This window comes from Protopterus annectens, chromosome 7.part0 (genome assembly GCF_019279795.1).
Source record: "Protopterus annectens isolate FY-2018-M chromosome 7.part0, PAN1.0, whole genome shotgun sequence".
Taxonomy (NCBI): domain Eukaryota; kingdom Metazoa; phylum Chordata; order Ceratodontiformes; family Protopteridae; genus Protopterus; species Protopterus annectens.
The window spans coordinates 281760537-281780483 of NC_056739.1; the positions used below are offsets into that span (position 1 = coordinate 281760537).

General features: G+C 35.1%; 1 protein-coding gene across 1 annotated transcript in view; it reads right to left on the minus strand.

Annotated features, from left to right (window-relative positions):
• LOC122805950 (ankyrin repeat domain-containing protein 11-like) overlaps window positions 1–19947 on the minus strand; it is a 297653-nt gene that overhangs the window by 15574 nt on the left and 262132 nt on the right. The window lies entirely within an intron of this gene.

The following is a 19947-nucleotide window of genomic DNA, read 5'->3' on the forward strand; positions in this document are numbered from 1 at the left end:
CCTTAAGCTCCATGTTGACTCAAGCCATACAAAGTTAGTCCATGGGGGTAAGAAGGTGGCTGTTAGACCCTGCGATGGATGTGGGGCACTGGGTAGGGAGCAGTATGGTGGTGTAGGAGGGAGAAAAATATCTGAAAAATGAAAATGCAAGGTGTTTTTTCTCCCCATTTTAAGCAAGTCAACTTATGTGAGCAGACATTTTTACTTTCTTTTGTTTACATAGCTATTTAAGTGGATAGATAATTAGATCAATAGATTAGATTAACAGAGAAATAGTAGAAAGATCCCTAGATAGACCATTCTGCTTGTAAAGTAGCAGGTGACTTTCTTAAGCCCCCTGGATCCTACATGCTTTAAAGAGGTTGGTGGTTAAGGGAATGCCACCTTTGCAAATAAAATTAAACAAAGATACAACTTAAGACCACATAACTGACGGTGTTGTGTGCAGTTGTTTTTGTCAAGCAGCACACCCCCAGTGTCTATCCTTGATTTCCAGGTTTACTGACCCCTTCTTGCCTCCCCCAGACTTGCTCTAATGAAAGCTGGTGCTGGTAAGGAGCTGAAAGCTTTCTGAGTCCATGTCATGCTGCTTGTCAGGTGGGCTTTTTTCTTCTTTCTTTATGCCTTAATCTCCCCTTCCCTTGCTGACATCTGATGGATGGACTAGCAGTTGGGATGTGCTAGCATAGTCTCCCCTGTGTGGCAACTTAAAAAGTCTCCTCCATCATTCCCCACCAATAATAGCCTCCATCGGGGATTGAGCAAAAGAACATTACCCAGGTAAACCCCCATCCTACTCCCAGAGCCTAATGCACCTAAACTGCTGTTCAAACTTGGACTGTAGCCAGGGCTTTATCCCTCTATACTATGGTGCTGTCTATGCTGTGTGCATTTTGCTTTTATGTCTCCCCTTGTTAATATGATGTTGCAGCTTCAAACTATGTTACTGCCCTCCCCTCAGGATACACAGAGAAAAGGAAAACCAGTCCAGCATTGTATAAAAATTTTAAAAACAAATACGGGGTGACCAGTTTTGCAAGGTCTTACTGCTGCAATGATACTGTATTGAAACTACACTTAATGTTAAGTATCTTCACACAACTGTACTACATTTATCAAAATGGCTGTTTCTGCACATTGCACAGAACAGGCAACACAAAAAAATAAAAAAACAGGATCCTGACGGGAAAAAGTTACAGTATATATCTTTCAGTACCATTACTGCAACTTTTTTTTTTTTTTTTGCTCTGGTCCAAACCAAGACTCCACATACCTAAGCAGTGACACATTCATTTGCCTAATGCCAGAAACAGAGATGAAAGTGTTGCCATCATTCCCGAATAATGGTTTTCTTTTTATGGCCCTGTGTGCTCCCACTGCACATACTCACAAAGTATGCTAGGGCTGATGTGCAGTTAAGGTCTACTGTAGGCATGTCTGACTTCTGCAAAACATATCTCCAAATTCTGCTATGCCACTTTGAAAAGCAAATGCCTCAAGTGATCTGAGATCTATGCAAGGGATTCTGTCTGGAGTACAACACTCCAGGGAAGGAATAGTCAGTACTCTTCACTCAGAATAACTTACAATTACTCTCTCACTCACCAAGCTCCTCCAGAGCCTAAACCACTAGTCAAACTAGGTCATTAAAGCAGTCAGAGCATCAACCCCTGATGCCAACAGAGTTTGTTACTACTACTGCAGAACCTAGACTGACTTCAGATGGAAGTTTGAGCTTGCAATGTCTGAAAAAGGTTCAGAAAGGGATCCAGCTGGTAGCTTCATTTTTTTTCAGAAAGTTGTTGTACCTGCTAATCTAGGACAGTGGGCTCTAACCTGAAAAGACAGGACCTTTCTATATCTGTGGAAGAACTTCTATATTCTATTCTACAGTTCTAAAATCTTCTTTGCTGATAGGAAAGCACCCAGAAAGAGGTTATTTAAGGATAGATACTGAAGGGTGACTGGCATGAAAGGAAGAAAAAAGTTTTGCAATCATAAGGCTTAAGTTCTGTGCAGGAGGGCTGACTCTCCTGGGTGATTTCCAAAGACAGGTCACATTAATAAATAGTTTTATTGCCGAGTTTGTGGAGAAACTGCAGCAGCAGAGGCACACATGAGGGTATGGTAGAGGTGAGACTTGACAAAAGAATAAGTCAGCACGTTATCAAAGATGTCCAAGCCATACCAGAAGACACCCAGACTGCTGACTCTACTGGGGTCTATGATTTAATTCCTGCAGCAGCAAGAAAACTCTTCCACGATTTTCTACTGCAGATTTTCCCTAGCTTCATGCTAAACACTTATCTGAGGACTGAGCAGCATCTGTGGGGACTAACCTGAAACTTCACAAACTTTGATATGGAGTTGATATGGAGTCTGCAGCAGAAAACACTGTCATGAATTCAAGCAGGTTACCCAAGGATAACCTGTTAGTATAACAAGGTCAGTTACTGACACAAAATTTAATAAAAACAAATCATTCAAATGGGGAGGTTAACTAAAAATCACCCTTTTGGCACAAGCAGCTGTTCTTGAGCTAGAAGTGTAAAATAAGGGACACTTTCCATGTGACTTGTGATATGGATATCCCACCACTGCCAACCAATATGTGATGACCCTCCACCTGTGGGCCAGTAATCAAGGAGCCTAAATCCTTACCACTGGCACCAGTGGGGGACTTCACTGAGAGATAACAGGTACACACAGCATCTCCAGATGCAGCTCATATACCCGCTCACGTGTGCGCACACACACACACACACACACACACACACACAGGAAAGGCTAGCACAGGTTTACTAGCTATACCCCTCTTTACCCAGACTATAATGTAGTTATCACTGCCACTAGAACCCCTCACCAGCTACTTTAAGGCCCTTATAAGGGTACCCAATATACTGAGTGAAATTAATATCAATACAAATGGTAGTTTGACCAAGAACAAGGCTATTAGGAGTGGTCCACACAGTGTCATCAAATAAATATGCAAGTACTCTCAAAACAGCCACAATGAAAGGTTTAAATATATTTAATAATAAAGAACAAGAAAATACTAAGCATATATTCACAGTGACATCAGAGTTCAGAATCTCAAGAAATAGTTAAAATTAAATTGAAGGACAGGCTTAGACAAATAAAGAAAAACAATTTAACCTAATCAACTAATATTCATGTAAGTTTCTCTGACAATTTTGTAATTTTCCTAAATGTATCTTTTTATGTTATTCGTTGATAATTTGTGTGGAGCTTTTCTCCACGGGCCTCAGCTGAAAATGGGCAGCCCTGCCCAGTCGGACTTTCCTGATAAATACATGTTAAATAGAATAAATAAATCTCTAAACTAAGCGTCACTATAGTCTTGACTGAATCTAAGAGTATTATACTATTCCCTAATAACTTACTTAATAAAGCAAAGCAGATGATGTGGTGAATGGCCCTTCTTGTTGTCAGACAGAATACAGAATGCTCTGTCTCACTAAGAAACTTTTCAAAATAATATTTAAAACATGATCTCTGGCATAGCTTGCAGAATGACATAACTTCTGGTCATCTGACTTCTAGCTTCCATGCAAACCCCCATTACTGAAAGCTGACAGGACTTAGCAGGTACCTGTAAAAATACACACACAAGGTCTTTTGCTCAGATCTGTGGCAGGTGCTGGAAGTCATAAAACAATTGCATACCTCCATACTTCCAGAGTAGTAATTAGTTCACCCCAAAGACAATGGAGAAAAACTTCCTAGTACAGACTTTGTGTCTTTGGCTGCATTGAAACCTGTGAGATAGCATCTTTAAGGTCTAGCCCATAACTTGATTTAATTTTAGATATATTTTAAAGTTTGCTGGACTGAGGTTAACCTCTTGTCTGCCAGTTTTCTCTGTTAAAATATATAATTTAAACAGTTACAATAGTGCATATACATTTCTGTTCTCTCCAGTAGGGCACACTGTGGATACATTTCAAACACAAGCACTTTACACCTTTTCAACACAAACATCTGTACAAATCAGTTTGATGTACTCGTGACATACAGTTCTAATACATTTGTAACACCAGCATCTTGTATGACATACAGTTCTAATACACTTGAAATACAAGCATCTTGTATAAATCAGTCTGATATTCCTAAACGACATGCAAGTATTTACAAAATTCCAGCTAGTGCTGGTAGAACCTCCTAGGACATGACTATATCCTATTTAACCCCTAGAGCATGAATAATGCTGTAACAGAACACTTTCACATTTCTCTTTACTGCAAGAAGTCTACCAAATGACAAATAAACAGCATGGTGTTTGTGAGAACTGGCCTTAAGTCCTACAATGGTGATATGTGCAAATGTAAACTAAGGCAGAATGAATTTCCTACATTTCAGAAGCTGGAATTTAGTCTTACATCCTTCATAAGTTGCTTGATGCCTTCTTGTCAGTGGTTCCTGTAATTTCTACTTTATAGTGAGATTTCTTTATGCCAGTAAAAAAATCCAACAATTTAACCTGACCCCACTAGTCCCTCTATTTTATCTAAAAGAAGCATCCTGACAGAAGCTGTGATTGCCACTTTTTAGTGCCTAATATCACACAGTCTCTGTATTACAACCTTATGGTGCTCTAATTTAGAACACTGTCAAAAATGTGTGAACCTTTTGTGTATTTATATGTATTTGTTACATTTTAGTTAATAAAACAAAGTAATTTAAAGCCCTGCAATGCACACACTGTGGAGTTTTATTAAGTCATTAAACACATACTGGATATTCAGTTCATCATTTTATATATACTTTATTTCAATGACACAACTGACTGTATCTGAAATCTAATATTCAGAATAAGGAAAATTCTGAAATGACTGCCACATTCTTAAATATCTTTTATATTTTGAGAAATATATAGTACCTACTTATTCACCATTTAATATACTATTATATAAACAAATCTATTGGTTATTCAGTCATGACTAATTACTTTATCTTTTAACGTATACCCCAAGAGTTGCAACACACTTGCTATATTTGATTTTTGTGTAGAATTATACTTCATGTATTACTGCATAGGATTTTGGAAGAAGAGTTTTATAACTTTATATTGTTATACATTTATATCGAAAACATGATATGAAATACTGCATTAGGTTCCCCCCAGACTCTTTAACCTATTAATTAGAAACATTTTTACTATCCTTTGATGATTCAGTTTAGATTAAATATGTTAAGATGATATACTAAAATACCTCTTCATTGACAATATACAGACTAACTTTTCATAATGGTTGATAAGTGAAGCTGTTCTCCAGTAAGAATAACTTTACATTAAAACTGAAAATGAATATTTAGTCAATGACTTAATTTACATAAGTAATGGTTTTAAACTTTGAAAAGGTATGATTAATGATTAGTTGTAGAAGTATACTACCAATGCTTAAATTAATTTGGATGTCACAAGAGAAGGTATATCAACTAATATTAGGGAGTATAACATAAGTGAGCTGTGAGTTTTTTTTCCTCTCATTCTTAGTGAGACCCATATAATTATACAGAGAAATAAAGAGTAAAAGATTAGGACAAATTCCAAAATAGCACAGGACTGAGTGAAAAGGAAAATAATATCTTTAGAAATATACACTCTAATGATCATTGGATTAAATGATGAATTTTAAATGAGTACAAGTCATCTGCTTAGTAGTTTATAAGCACTATTTATAAAAGAGAGTACCAGGAATCTATACTTGATATTCAACTGCATTTAAATATTAGCCTTTTCTGAAATATAAGACAAATAAACTACAGTCTATAGCTGTTGTACATTTTTATTAGATTGGTGTTTAAAAAGTTGTAGACAGTAGATACATTACTATTAAAATAATTATAGATAATTTAATTGAATACATTGATTTGGTTTAGCTATAGTGGTAACTAAAAAGACATAGATAAATTTCAAATACATAGCATAGTTACTTTAATGTAACTATAGACAGTTACATATTACATTATCGAAGTTTCAGCACTTTGAATACCATATGGCTGACACCATATGATTGAATTACTAAAACTTTGAAAATGTAATTAAAAAAAGTAATTAATTGCTGTGACCAGGGGGGCAAGCCCCCCCTGCACCCCCCTACTTAAATATACCAACTCCGAGATTGTACTTTAATGGAGTTAAGCACAGGAAAGGGAAGGTTTCCCTTTCCTACACTGTAGCATGATCTCGGAGTTGGTATATTTAAGTAGCGGGGGTGTGGTGGTGCAGGGGGGCTTGTACCCCTGCCTACACCCTTTACTTAACTTTTTTTTTTTTTTTTATAAACGTTTTTGGAGTATTCGAAAATGTAATTGTTCAATCATTAAAGGTTGACCTTTAGCGATTCGAATTGCATTTTCAGCATTCCAATAGGAACCCCCTAGAGACTTAACCCTTGTTTTGAAACCTTTAGTAGGAAATCGGATAATAGCACTGTTTTTAAAATATAACAGAGTAGTTTTTTCATTAAATTATTCTAGTAAAAAGGTAGAAGCATCAGAAAGAGTGGAATAGGGTCTAAGAGACAGCAGAGGGTAGTTCTGATGATCGTATAATCAAAAATGAGAATGAAGAATTCCATGTTTGTAAATAGTTTTAGAATGGGTCCATAATGCAACCTGATAGTGAAACAAGTTATCAGAATGAATACATATAGCTGCATATCTTTAAATGTAAATGGTCCCAATAACCCTATAAAGAGAGGAAGTCTAAATATTTAAAAATAAAGTTGATATTGCCTTCTTACAGGAAACACACTTAATAAAGACAGACCATTTTAAAGACTATTCTATTCTTGTAGAATTGCACTTTCAAGCAAAAAGAAGAGGTAAGATGTTTCTATGGAGAAAATCCTTGGCACTTCCTAAGATAGTTGATACATATTCAGATAAAAATGGAATGTTGAGCCTTGCTGTCAGAGATTAACAAACAATATATTACATTAGTGAATACTTATTGGATACCTGGTACAGGTGCTAGAGTTGCAAGAAAATACTTAGAATAATTGCAGATGATTTTAATTGCATTTTAACTCAAAGATACTACTAAAAGTAGAAAATGTATTAAAGCTATAGCAAAAAATGTAATAAGTTTATTGATATAATAAATTTAAGGGATATATATGAATTAAAAGATAATGTATACACACTACTCATACAGATTCAGAACGCAAACAGCTATTGATAAAGTATTCACATCTGACAGAATATTCTCAAAATACAAGAAATTTCAATAATTACATGTCCACTGTCTGACCACAATGTTATGGTTTTCAATATTAGTATTAAACCAAATCTGTTTTTTGGCAAATAATTCCCACTTATATAGTTAAAATAAATGGTTTTAAAAAGTGGCTATTAAAAGAATTAAACTTGTTTTTACAAAATGGGGAGACTCCTAAAGTTATTATATGGGATGCAGTAAAAGCATATTTGTATGGAAGAATCAAAAATTGGTATCTAAATAAGAGAAAAGAATGGGATAAAGAACTATTAGATTTACAAATAAAAATAAAGCATCTTAAAACAAATGACAAATTCTGAAATATTAAATCAAAGTAACAATAAATTGAGAGACTTAAAATATAGTCATTCAGTGAACTCAAAAAGCCTGCATAGATTAGCTGTGAAATCAAAAGGAATAAACAATACAAATAGTATTAGAGATTACTTATAAAATTAGAAATAAACCCAAGACTCCGATAGACCTAAAAGATATCTTAGAAATCTTTAGAAAACTTTATGAAGAAATTAACAAAACTGATTTCACCCTATTTAATTCTGATCCAAGAAATATTTTTTTAAAGAAAATGTGAAAAAGAAATTGACAAGGGAGCAAAACATTAAATTAAATTATACTTTAAAGAATAGGACCAAATTAAAAATCTCAAAAATAATAAATCTCCAGGTTTAGATGGAATAATACTAGAAATATACAAGTTACTACCAGATAATACATTGAGAATTTTATTAGATGCCTTTGATAACTCGAGCAACTTTCCTTCATGGAAATACGCTATGATTTCCCCTATTTAAATTAAAGAAAGTTAAAAATCCACAGCAATGTTCCTCTTATCGTCCCATATCCCTCCTAAATTTTGATTTTAAAAGCTTTATGTCCATCTTCAAAAAGATGGAGTCAATTAAATTTAATAGATGAGGACCAAACCGGCTTTATTTTACATAGAAAAGTTCAAGATAATATTATTAATCTTTTTCTTTAATAGATTTTGCAAAGAAGAAAAAAGAACTTTCAATCATTAGTCTGGACATAGATAAAACATTTGATTCCACAAATTGGTCATATCTTTTTTTCAGTTCTTAAAGAATATAATTTTTCATCTGAGTTTATTAACCTAATAACCTGACTTTATGAAAATTCAACTTCATATGTTAAAATTGGTGCATTTTTATCAAGCCCTCAAAATTTTGAAAGGTACAAAACAGGGTTGCCCAATGTCTCCTCTCTCGTTTGCTTTGTCAATAGAACCAGTGGTGAACCTCATAAGAACAAATCATAAAATAAAGAATTCTTTGTGGATAAGAATTATGGCTTTAAGATGCAACTTTTTGCTGATGATATTTTTTGAATATTGGAGACATTGATTCATCTATACAACATATCATGAATTCCATAAATCATTTGAAAAAAGTCTCATGCTTAAAATTTAACTAAAATAAAACAGAGACTGTACTGATAAATAAAAAAAAAAAAACATCTCATTAAGAAAAAGATTTCAACAGGGAAAATGAGCTATTTAAATAATTAGGTGCGATTATACAAGCTAATTGGAATTAATCACTTAAGGTAAACTACAAAAATTTAGTCAACATTATTAAAAACAATTAGAATACTAGAACAAAATATTTTTTTTTACAATGGACAAAGGTCTAATGTTGATAAAGATGATCATTTTACCAAAAATGTTATTCTACATACAAAACAAACTCTGCCCCTCCAAAACAACAAAGCTACTCAATTTCCTATGGCATCCACAAAAGCTGAGAATTAGTTCTCATTGGCATTGTAGGAGTTGGGAACATGGTGGAATAGCATTTCCAGATATTGAATTGTATGCCGAATCAGCTAGTCTTAATTTAATAAGCCTATGGCTAAACAGTGAACATACCTCAAGTTGGAAAAATATCTATAAGTCATTCTTAAATTATACAACAGAAGGAGAGAATATCACTTTTTCTTATGCAGATAGAATATATTTGACATTAAAAGATACAATATATCATATAAAAATATGAATTTCATCCCCTTTACTAACCACATTTTAAACAATTTTAAAGAAATAATGTACAGTAACTATTCAGTAAAGAATACATTGTTTTAATGTTGCCAATAGCTTTTATGAATGGCTGCTTAGATTCATTCAATTTAACTTAAATTAAAAGAAATGGAAAATAATGGTTTAAAAATTTGGCATCAATTTTTGAAAAATAAGATGTATGACAATTTTTTTATAGCTAGATATAATATAAAACAAGATAACTGGCTGAATATACAAACATTTAGAGAATTTCACATGAATTAATTAAAATCAAGCTTAAAACACAAACGTCATTACAATCCCTAAATTACTAGCCTTATTCATTGGAATAAATACACGGTGGTTCTAAGAATACATCTTTGTCCATGATATATAAAACCTTGAGAGGTGAAATTCTTATTTCAGATAATTCATTTTGGAATTACTTAACTAAAGTTAGCAAAGAAACCTTTTCAGAAGCCAATAAATATTTAATATTTAAATCTATAAACAATACATCATTCTCTTACTGGAAAATTTTTACTTGGAAATTCTTAACTCCACACAAAAGTGTATTAATGTATAAAAAATATATGGTTAAATGTTAGAGATGGGAAGTGATATTAGCTGCAGATTGGTCACACATGTTTTTAAGTTAAAATGGTAACTCCATTCTTGTCCAAATTCAAAGACTTCATTAAAGCATTGTGGTCAGACAATTGTGAAACAACAGATCCACTATTATTATTTAATACCAATACCAGATTCAATACCAAGAATACAAGTACATCTTCTTTGGTTACCTCTTACAATTGCAAGAAAAGCTGTTACAATAAACTGGAAATGTCAGAAACTCCTCTCATTCTCAGAGTTTCTTTAGCAAAAAAAGTTTGTAATAGGGAATTACATACTGCTTATATTAGAACATCAACTGTTACACAAACTGTCATGGTTAAAACTGAAGGATCATTTGGATAAATTTTAATAATAACAAGGGATCTATTTTTTCTTATGGACCTTGCATATATTTTGTTTTTTTTTTTTCTTCTTTATTTTATATATTTTTGTCTTTATTAGTGTCTTGTTTACATATATTGTATAATCCATGGTTATTTAAAAACATGTAATACATTTTTTTTAAATGTGTAAAAAACCCTGTATCTAAAAAGTGTGTGCAACACTCTGGTACATTCTATAGAGTCTTGTGGAAGTATAACAAAGGCATTTCTAACCAAAAATAATCTAAATTTCCCTGTTTCTATAGCATGTCTGGGGGCTAGGATAACTTATCAAATCTTCATATGTAACTGTAGTCTTTAAACTCTTCCAACTAAATAATTCTAAACTTATTTGCCACCTAATTTTAAAAGTGTATATTTACCTAAATGTTCTTTCCTATTTTTTTTTATCCCTCCAAAGCATCCATTTTGGCCATGCAACAATTTAGACTGCATACAAGTTCAAATCTTTCAACTTATCTAGTAACTTATTGTGCAGTTTTCCATTTATACTATACGTTATATCCCTATCCATGTAATGTTTACCACATGAGCATGTATTGCTACATTTTTACTGGGGCCTACTCCTTCAACTGTGGTTTCCTGTATAGGCGTATCCAATAATAAATTTGCCCCTCTGATACCTTACAATTGTATCAGGATGGAGTTCCAAATCCCAGTAAAATTTTACATCTAGCTGTACTAAAGTATGGTTCTAAGTACGGCTCCCAATCCTCTTACTTACGTTACAAAGTTAAAAGTGTTTCATGCCACTCAATATATTTGTTCTGCTCCTATATAAGTTTTGAAGTGCTTTGTCTTAATTTAATAAAAATATTACAAGGGAAAAGAGGCAAATTTTGAAACATATATAATACTAGTAGCAGAACAAACCACTGCACTGTCCGAAAACTGTCTGTCATACCTGGACAAATAGTCTTCCATTTTCCATAGACACATTTAACTTTTCTCAAAGTACTCACTAATATTAATTGCAAAGAACCTTCAATTGTGTCTGTCACAGTTCTAAAAGGGATAGAATCTTCATGTAACCACTCTGTGAATAATCTTTATGGTATTAGTCTTTTGTAATTGCACCTTATATCCTGCAAGTCTACTATAGCAGCAAATTTCTGATGCATTAATTCTAAATCCCTTTTGGGATCTGAAGATGAGAAGATGGTGCTAACTTGTCAGCAAATGCCACAGCTCATAACCCTTTACTTACAACTGCTTCAGCCTACCTACCTGTAAAGGGTTCTTGGAACCTTTTCATGTCAACATACTTTCTTCCTTATGAGCAATGCAATGTGCTCTGATAAAGAGCAGGATATGTTCAATAAGATATGCCGTTCCTTGCTGACCATCAGTTTAGCTATTCCTGAATGTAATTTATACCTGTATGAGAAACATAACTCTCTCTAGGAATCTTTAATGCCTCATCCATGTCCATCTTTATTAACATAAAAATACATAGAAAGTGACCAACCACTAATCCCCTATGAGGTATGTGACCAGTGTGCCTTAAACCATTAGTAAAATATGTTCCAGTCTACTAACCATAAAACTGCCCCTTGTTCTTTTAAAACCCACTCTATGAACACTCTACTTATATTTAACTGAGCAATCCTTGGTTGTATAGTATATACAAATGTGCAAGACACTCGCTCTAATTTCCCTTTTACCAAGATAAATCTATTTTCATTATTTTCTCATACTTCCAGAAGCTCAAAAGCCGTATTTATTTTCAACAGTGTACCAACACCCCTTCTGTCTACTGATAGATAATATGAAAAACCCCAATTTATACCCATGGTTCCCTAATTTCAAGTGTTCAATGTCATTCAAATATGCTTGTTACAGTAGTAGAAAAATAATTTTCTTGTGTGGCGTAAGCCAGAGGAACCTTGTTAGCTAGGCTTACTTAGGCCCTTGGGCCGATAGCCTAGTACCTACCTATAAACCTAATTTTCGTAATGTATACAAATAATTTAGATTTTTTTTTTTTTTTTTTACAGAATTTGACAAACAACATTTCATAAGACTATGAACAGTAGTTACTACATAGTAGACTGTGATTACAATACCTTCCTCTTTGACATACATCTTAACTTTTGGTTATACAAGCTACAAACAGGAATACTACATTCAAAATTGCTATACCCATATACTAACGTCTGTTGCACCATTTGTCAGCATTGTAAATACCATTTCTTGCATCTTAAAACTATAAAGAACTGCTTGCAAACTTGTGAATAACACAGATAAAAACATTTGACAATAATGTGCAAAATTTCAGAAAACGTGTAATACAAAGTTTTACAGTTTTCTAGTATACTTCAAAGTAGGAGACAACCAGTCTAACAGAACAGAGATTCTAGATGAGCACATACATCATTCTTATTAGTAGCGAGGAGATGTCTGTTACATTCTCCCACTGTACCATCCATTCATTCATTTTACAGTCTCCACCCACACTTCTCACGGAGTATCTGACATATTTGCATTTTACTTCCCATTCTGTCATATTTGCATCTAACTTTTAAAATATATTTTAAATGAGTTAAATGCCAAGGCTCAAAAAGTAATTTCAGAATGACCAAAAATTCTTCTCTCCTCATCATGGAATAACCTTCAAAAATTACAGATCAATTAGTCTTATTTGTTAAGCTTCTCACATTTGCACTTCATTTATCTCACACGCAAAGGTAGAAAGAGGCCGCTTCATCTACAACATATTGATTTTAGCTGACTCCCTGCAGTTTATTTTCAATCCAGTCCTACAATATGTCATTGAACCAAATTCCTTTGCCTGGACAGACAGGTGGAAACTTTTTTTTTTTTTTTACAGGAAGGTTCCCTTAACTGTCACCAGTAGTGCAGGTACAAAGGCTATCATGGAATATTTAATCTTAAAAAGGAAACGCCACTATACACCTATACATCAAAATCATATTCATACTACTTTGTACAGATGAAAAATATTGTACAGAGGAAAAAATGTATTTACATTAAGATCTACACATACTTTATATACCCAGTTGTTTAAAAGTCAATCACAGCACTTTTGTGAACAAATACTTCTATATTCAGTTCACATAAGCAGTACCCAAGAGTTCAGCTATTCAGAGATTGTTCAAGTAACATGGTCAGGAGCATACAATGTCACTGACCTCTCAGGAAGGTTCACTCTGATGAAACCTGAACTCTTAAAATGTAAAATTTCCTCTCCTGCCCAAGTTAAACTGCATTATAAAAAACATTTTGCCTTATTTCAGCTAAATAGTCATGATCACATCACACTTTTGTTTCCACCACTTATATTTCTTTTCTGGGAGCCCACAGTTTTGACAGATATTGTTTTTAAGATCCCAGGTGTGGAAGTGAACTAACAGGGATCTGGGAAACATCACCCTGTGCGACTGAAGAAAAATGTTTGAGTCTCAGTTTCTATCCCTTCTCTCAACAAACCACCATTCCACTAAAATATCTCTCTCATGATCTTCACAGAATCCATCTCCTCGGCCTTTTCATGAATACCCACAAAATGTAGGTTTTTATACTTGCATTTATTTCTTTTACAATTATTGACTAGGAAAGTCCAGCTGGGCACAAAGGCCCATTTTCAGAAGAGGCCCAGGGAGAAATGTTCCAGTACATGCAGTACAATCAACATTTATTAAGTTACCTAATAGCAACAATGTCAAGCAGAATACAATTAAAATACATTTTACAATATCAAAATAGAGATGATCATCTTTTATATCCACAATTTTAGACTTAAGCAATAACCCATGCCTGGGTGTGGGTAATGCTGGATTTACCCACGGTTGGTGTGGTTTGGTCACAAGGGTGAAGCACAGGTCTCTTCCTAAACTTTCTATGTTGATCTGCAAGAAAAAGTCATTGTCCAGCATCCAATCATTTAGAAACTCTGCCAGTACCTTCTGTCCACCAAAGAGGTCCCCCACCTTCATGGTAGACCTGCAAAGAGGGTAAGAATCGTACCCCATCTGCTGCTTTACTACTACACTCCCACATTGCTTGTCACTATCTTGAGCATTCCTATTGTAGGTCTGAGCAAAAAGTCTGAGGAAAACATAGTGCCATCACCACTTTAATATTTAATTGGCCTTTTCCTCAGGTCTCTGACCAAAGTGTCAAGTCCAGTCCACCCACTCATCCCAAAGGCCCAGATTCAAACCATATACATCCACTTCTCGGGCAAATCTTCTATAATGAAAGGTAGACCTGTACTGCTGTTGACCCTGGGAGTCTCATTACTGGAGCCAGACATTCTTGATGTACCTCTCGATCTAACTCGCATGCAGTCTGGCATATGGAACCATTAAAATAGATGTGGATTTGTACCCAATGGCTACAAGGAATGTCCTTGTATTAAAGCCTGCTTCACAGAAATGCAAAGAACTATCTCATGTCGGGCATTCTTTCCTCCAAAGAAAGAGCACTTTCTAGGCTAATGTGGCGAAGACTGCTCCAAGGAAGGTGCTGATATGAGAAAGGAGATTTGATTTTTGGTGATTCAATTAAAAATCAAATTTTGCAGGTAGCTGGAAGTATAATTGACTGCTGTAGACAGTTAGATATCTCATACCTCCTGAAATTCTACCATGGAACTTCTGAGATCAATCAATGACTGATGTGTAGTTGAAGTGAATTCCCTTCGAGCCTTAAGCGAAAAAATACTGATGACATGCATTTGGTAAAGATCCCTGGCTTAGTACAATGGCTAAAGGGTAAGAGGTAAAACTAAAAGTGAACTTCCCCACTGAAGACTGTATAGTTTTTGAACTGGTATATGTTAAATAGGAGTCACTCATGGCTAAAGTGATTAGAAGGGTAGCCTTCAGAATATGATAGAGGACAGACTACATAAGGAACATCCAGAACTTTTTTTTACCAACATAAATTTGTTCATACTTGGCAACTCTGCAATACGTCTCCACAGATTCTCTCCCTGGAACCCAAAAAAAGTCCTGAAAAGTTTCCCTTCTCCTGGATTGACTGAAGCACCTTTTCTATTGTTCTTCATTCTAGGACTTGGAACAGATAAATAGGGCTACCTCTGTAGCTGATTTCTGAATTTAAAAGGAATACACCTTAAAAGGAGGGAACAAAAAGGTGAAATGACTAACATAATATACAAAACATATTTGGGAGCAGTACAGTACAAAGAAACATTAAGAGATGCAATGTATTGGCAGAGTATATTATCTCTGATAAAACTACCACCACAGATTTGTAACATCTGCAATGACTATTACAACAGTCTAGAAATAGAGATATTAATTGAAACGTTTTGTATTCATTCTGTCAGGGAAGATCACCAGCATCTGCGGAATCAAATGGGTACAGATAAGCCCCAATTCAAAAAATGTATCTCATATGGATAGACAATTATTTCAAGCTCTCTGAAATAATCAAACTGACAGATATAGCAAGTTCAGTTATAATTAGTGCATTAAAATTAATGTTCACAAGGCAGGGGATACCTTATGTTATCTTATTTGATAATTGTGCAGTACAAGATAAGGATTAAAAAGATTTGTGTTTGAGTGGACAGAATGCACGGTCTACACTATTCAAAATCCAATGGGCAAGTGGAGAAGGGTCTATATTATGTGACTGAACACCTAAACATCAACCTGTAACTGTCAAACTGCGACAATTGCGAATGGCCATTTACGCAAATTTTTCCCTGGGAAAAAATGTGCTTTGCCATCACTGGTAATTTGCCCTTTTCCCCAATGTGCAGCAATCTCGCAGTTGGTATATTTAGTTGAGTGGGTGTGGGGGGCACAGCCCCCCCCCCGTCAGGGAGTATGGGGGCACAGCCCCTCCCCCCAACTTGATTAGTGTTTAAAGGTTTGGTTTCCTAGGCAAAACAAATTTTTTCCCAGGGAAAAAATTCTTGTAAATGTCCTTTCGCGGTTTTAAGGGTTTGACATTTACTGGTCGACGTTTAGGTGTTTGATCACCTTAACGTTCAATCACGTAATATAGACCCAGTGGAGAAAAATATCCAGCTATAGCAAAAGCAATAAGCACTGTCATGTCAACTTTTTGAATATGGTTATAATAAATTACAGGGACACAGTCTGTCCCCATCTCAATTGATAATGGGCAGAATGCTGTTGAAACAAACTACTTAAACTCTATTACTGATGCATGAAAATCAGTTTAAAGGAAATTAAATTCCGGAGAGAGACAGAAGCAGATATAAATATCAATATGACAGAAAATGTAGATCTTTACCACAGTTACAAACAAAATAAGAATGCAAGAACTGCAAAAGCAGTTCAATGTCTAAAGTGGAAACTGTTAATAAAGTAGCGAACTAGGAATGTATAGTAAATGAAGACCACGAAAATCTGGAGGAGCTAGAGAAATGGCAGATATATGTACAAGACAAATGTCACAGTTAAAAGAGGGGGGAAAAAAGACATGCATCAAAGCTGAAGTTCTAGAAAAGAGAGAATCCTAAACTGTCACAATCAGTCCTGCGGCAAGAAAACGGAGACTGTGACCAAGTGTTGCATGGACATGCTCCTGAAACTGTCCCCAAATGAGAAGTGTGACAGCAAAGAGTTGAAGTAGGACCTTCTAAAATCCTGTCACCAAGTGAAGCTACAGTACAGCAAAAACTGTTACAAAAGCAAGAACAGATATCCATTGTGAAGATCCCACTTAAGTATCTGGTTATGGTAAACAACTGAAGAAATCATTTAGATAAATTGATTTTTCCAGAGTTTAAAAACCAATCTAAAGACTGAAAAGTGTCACTTATGAAAAATTGGTTTAATGTCTAATGTTTCATGTTTATGTAACTCCATAACATGCTTAGCATAGTGCTGAGGTTAGTTTTCAGGTGATCAGAACAATGTAATGCATGCTGTCTCATGGCTCTGCACATATACTATACTCTTCCTGTACATTGAAAGTTAATTTCTTCAACCAAGAACAAATCAATGAATGTTTTAATAAGTTTTTCATTATGCTCGTATATTCTGTAGGCAGATTTTCTGAAAGTTTTTCCTACATAGAAGCATGGGCATGTTTCACACTGGGCAATATAAACCACTCTAAATGAATTACAGTCAAATCTTTCAAAGCACCAAAAGGATAGGTCAATGGCTCAGAAGTAAGCGCAGGAGCCGTTACTTATGAACTTGCATTGCTTGCATCTCCTGCATTTGAAGATGCCTGGGGTGAAACATCCAGTGTTTTTGGGATGTGTACCTCCTTCCAAAAAGGACTGAATGTTCTGGGATCTTTTATGTGCACACAGGACGTTTTCCTAAAGTTTTTGCCAAGTCATTATTAGCTACAATGATTTTCCAACTGTCTTCCAAGATTTCTTTTATTACATTCATGTCAACCATGATTGGTTAAGGGAATGCTCTTCTAAATGTAGTGTCTGAGTTTTGTTTTGGAGTAGGTGTGCAAACTTAAGCCAAATGTTGTTCTGTGGCAACTTCATGTATAATGGGCTTGGCTTTGTCTAATCTAAGCAATGAAACTTCATGCTGGATTTTCAACAGCCAATTGGGGTCATACCCTTGTGCAAAAAATAATGATCTCAGAGTTCTGGACTCCTCTAGAAAGATAGCATCATTGCTAGTGAGTCTGCTCAATCTGATAAATTGCCCCTTAACTATTCCTTTCTTCATATGAAACAAATGTATACTATTCTTACGCAAATACTGTAACTAAAAGTTTCTTTTCTATGGATTTTGCTCTCCATGATGTAGTCATGCCCAGTTGACACCCAGATAGCTGATCTTGTTCCCATACCCACTCATGGTGGATTTTAAAAAAGCTGTGCTATTCTTGAAATAAAAATGTTTTAATTCTTCCTTATCACCTTTCCAGAAGGAGACCAAGTTCATGGAGAAAAATGGGTGGGATTTCAAATTTTCTTGTTCCCACCAGGCCATGACAAAATTAGCAAAGACAGGGGCTACCCTTCCTCCCATGGCAACCGCCATCTTCAGCTTGTAAAGTTTGCCAGCAAAGGTTAAGAAATGGTTTTCCAGTACTAACTAGCTCCAATAAGGTATAAATGGTGTTAATCAAACCATTTTTAAAGTTGGTACAATTGGTTAGATAGTTCCTTACAAATCTGATCCCTGTATTCTGTTCAATACAGATACATAGGAACACATCAAGAGCTGCAAAAAACACACCCCTCCACTGGCATCTGTACATTCCTCAACAGTTCTAATAAATGCCAGGAGTCTCTCAAGTAAAATTTGAAGGGTCTATATTATATCCTCGAAAGCTGTAAACAGCGAACGCAATCTACAGCAAAAATGCCGTGCATCAAATTTGCTACTGTGGGGGGATGTGCCCCCCCACACCCCCTAATTATATATACCAACTCAGAGATTGCACTACAGTGAGGAAAGGACAAATTTTCTAATATTCACTGTAGTGCGATCTCACTATTTACAGTTCTCTGCATGGCATTTTCACTGTAGAGCGTTTGCTGTTTACAACTTTCGAGGATATAATACAGACCCAACTTTGGAAGTCTGTACAAAGGGGTTCAATAAATTATCTAAAAACCAGGAAATGGGCTCCATCTAAAAGTCATCTGCAGTGACTGTTGGTCTGAAGGGGGAGGGTCTTTATTTTTGTATACTTTCAGAATTCTGAAGAATCTGGCCATCTTAGGGACTTGTAGAAAGGATTAAGTTTCCATGTCTAGTTCACCTCAACTTAAGTCAAATAGTGACTGGTCCATCGCTGAAAAGCTTCTATTAACCTTCTCTTTATAGGTTTCTTCATAACAGTTCTCATCACTCAGTTAGTTACAGATGGCCATTCTAGTCTTTTTTTGTTCATTACTACTGTAGTGTCCCCCTTGTTTGCTTTCATAACATGAATCTCATCATTTTTTGACAGTCCTTGTAAGTTATCCCTTTCTTCTTTTGCTAAGTTGTGTGCTTGTGGGTCTAGCGCCCAGTTTCTTATGAAAGTCTTTCCACAACGATCATGAAATACCTGCAGTGTGCTGTGCAGCATAGGATTGTATGTACTTTTCTTTCTAACAATATCATTTCGATCAAAGTGTGGGATGTCTTGCAAAATGTATTGCAGATTTAATTTGCATACATACAGTTTGAAATCCACTAGGGCCTGGGTAGCATTCACCCTCTGTGTTAGAATGAAACAGAAAGCTTTGGCTAAAACATCATGATGGTAATTATTCAAATTAAAGTTATTGAGGTTCAAAATTTCAGTCAGAGTTAATTTCCTTTTATTATTCCTTCCTTTTCCCTTGTTCTGCCCCCCCCCCCCGTCTGCCATTTTAGTGTTCTGATGCTTCCTGACGGCTGCAATAAAAAAGCAGCTGGAGAGAGAATAGGGGGTGGTAGCGTTTGGTGTGTCACTGGTAGCTCCAGTGTCTGGTTGAATCACATTACTCGAACTGTTTCTCTGCTCTTGATTTGTTGTAGGAACAGTGGTGGTGGTGGTTGGCACCTTCAGTGGTTAAAATAGAGGTTTTTAATGGATAAGCTATACACTTTTCATAAGCTTCTAAGTCAGTCTTCAGTTTGTTTTGCTTCCTGTTAACAGTCATGGAAAGCCTTTCTGCTTTGACTGTAATATCATTATATAAATTGACAAACTGTGTAAAGCAA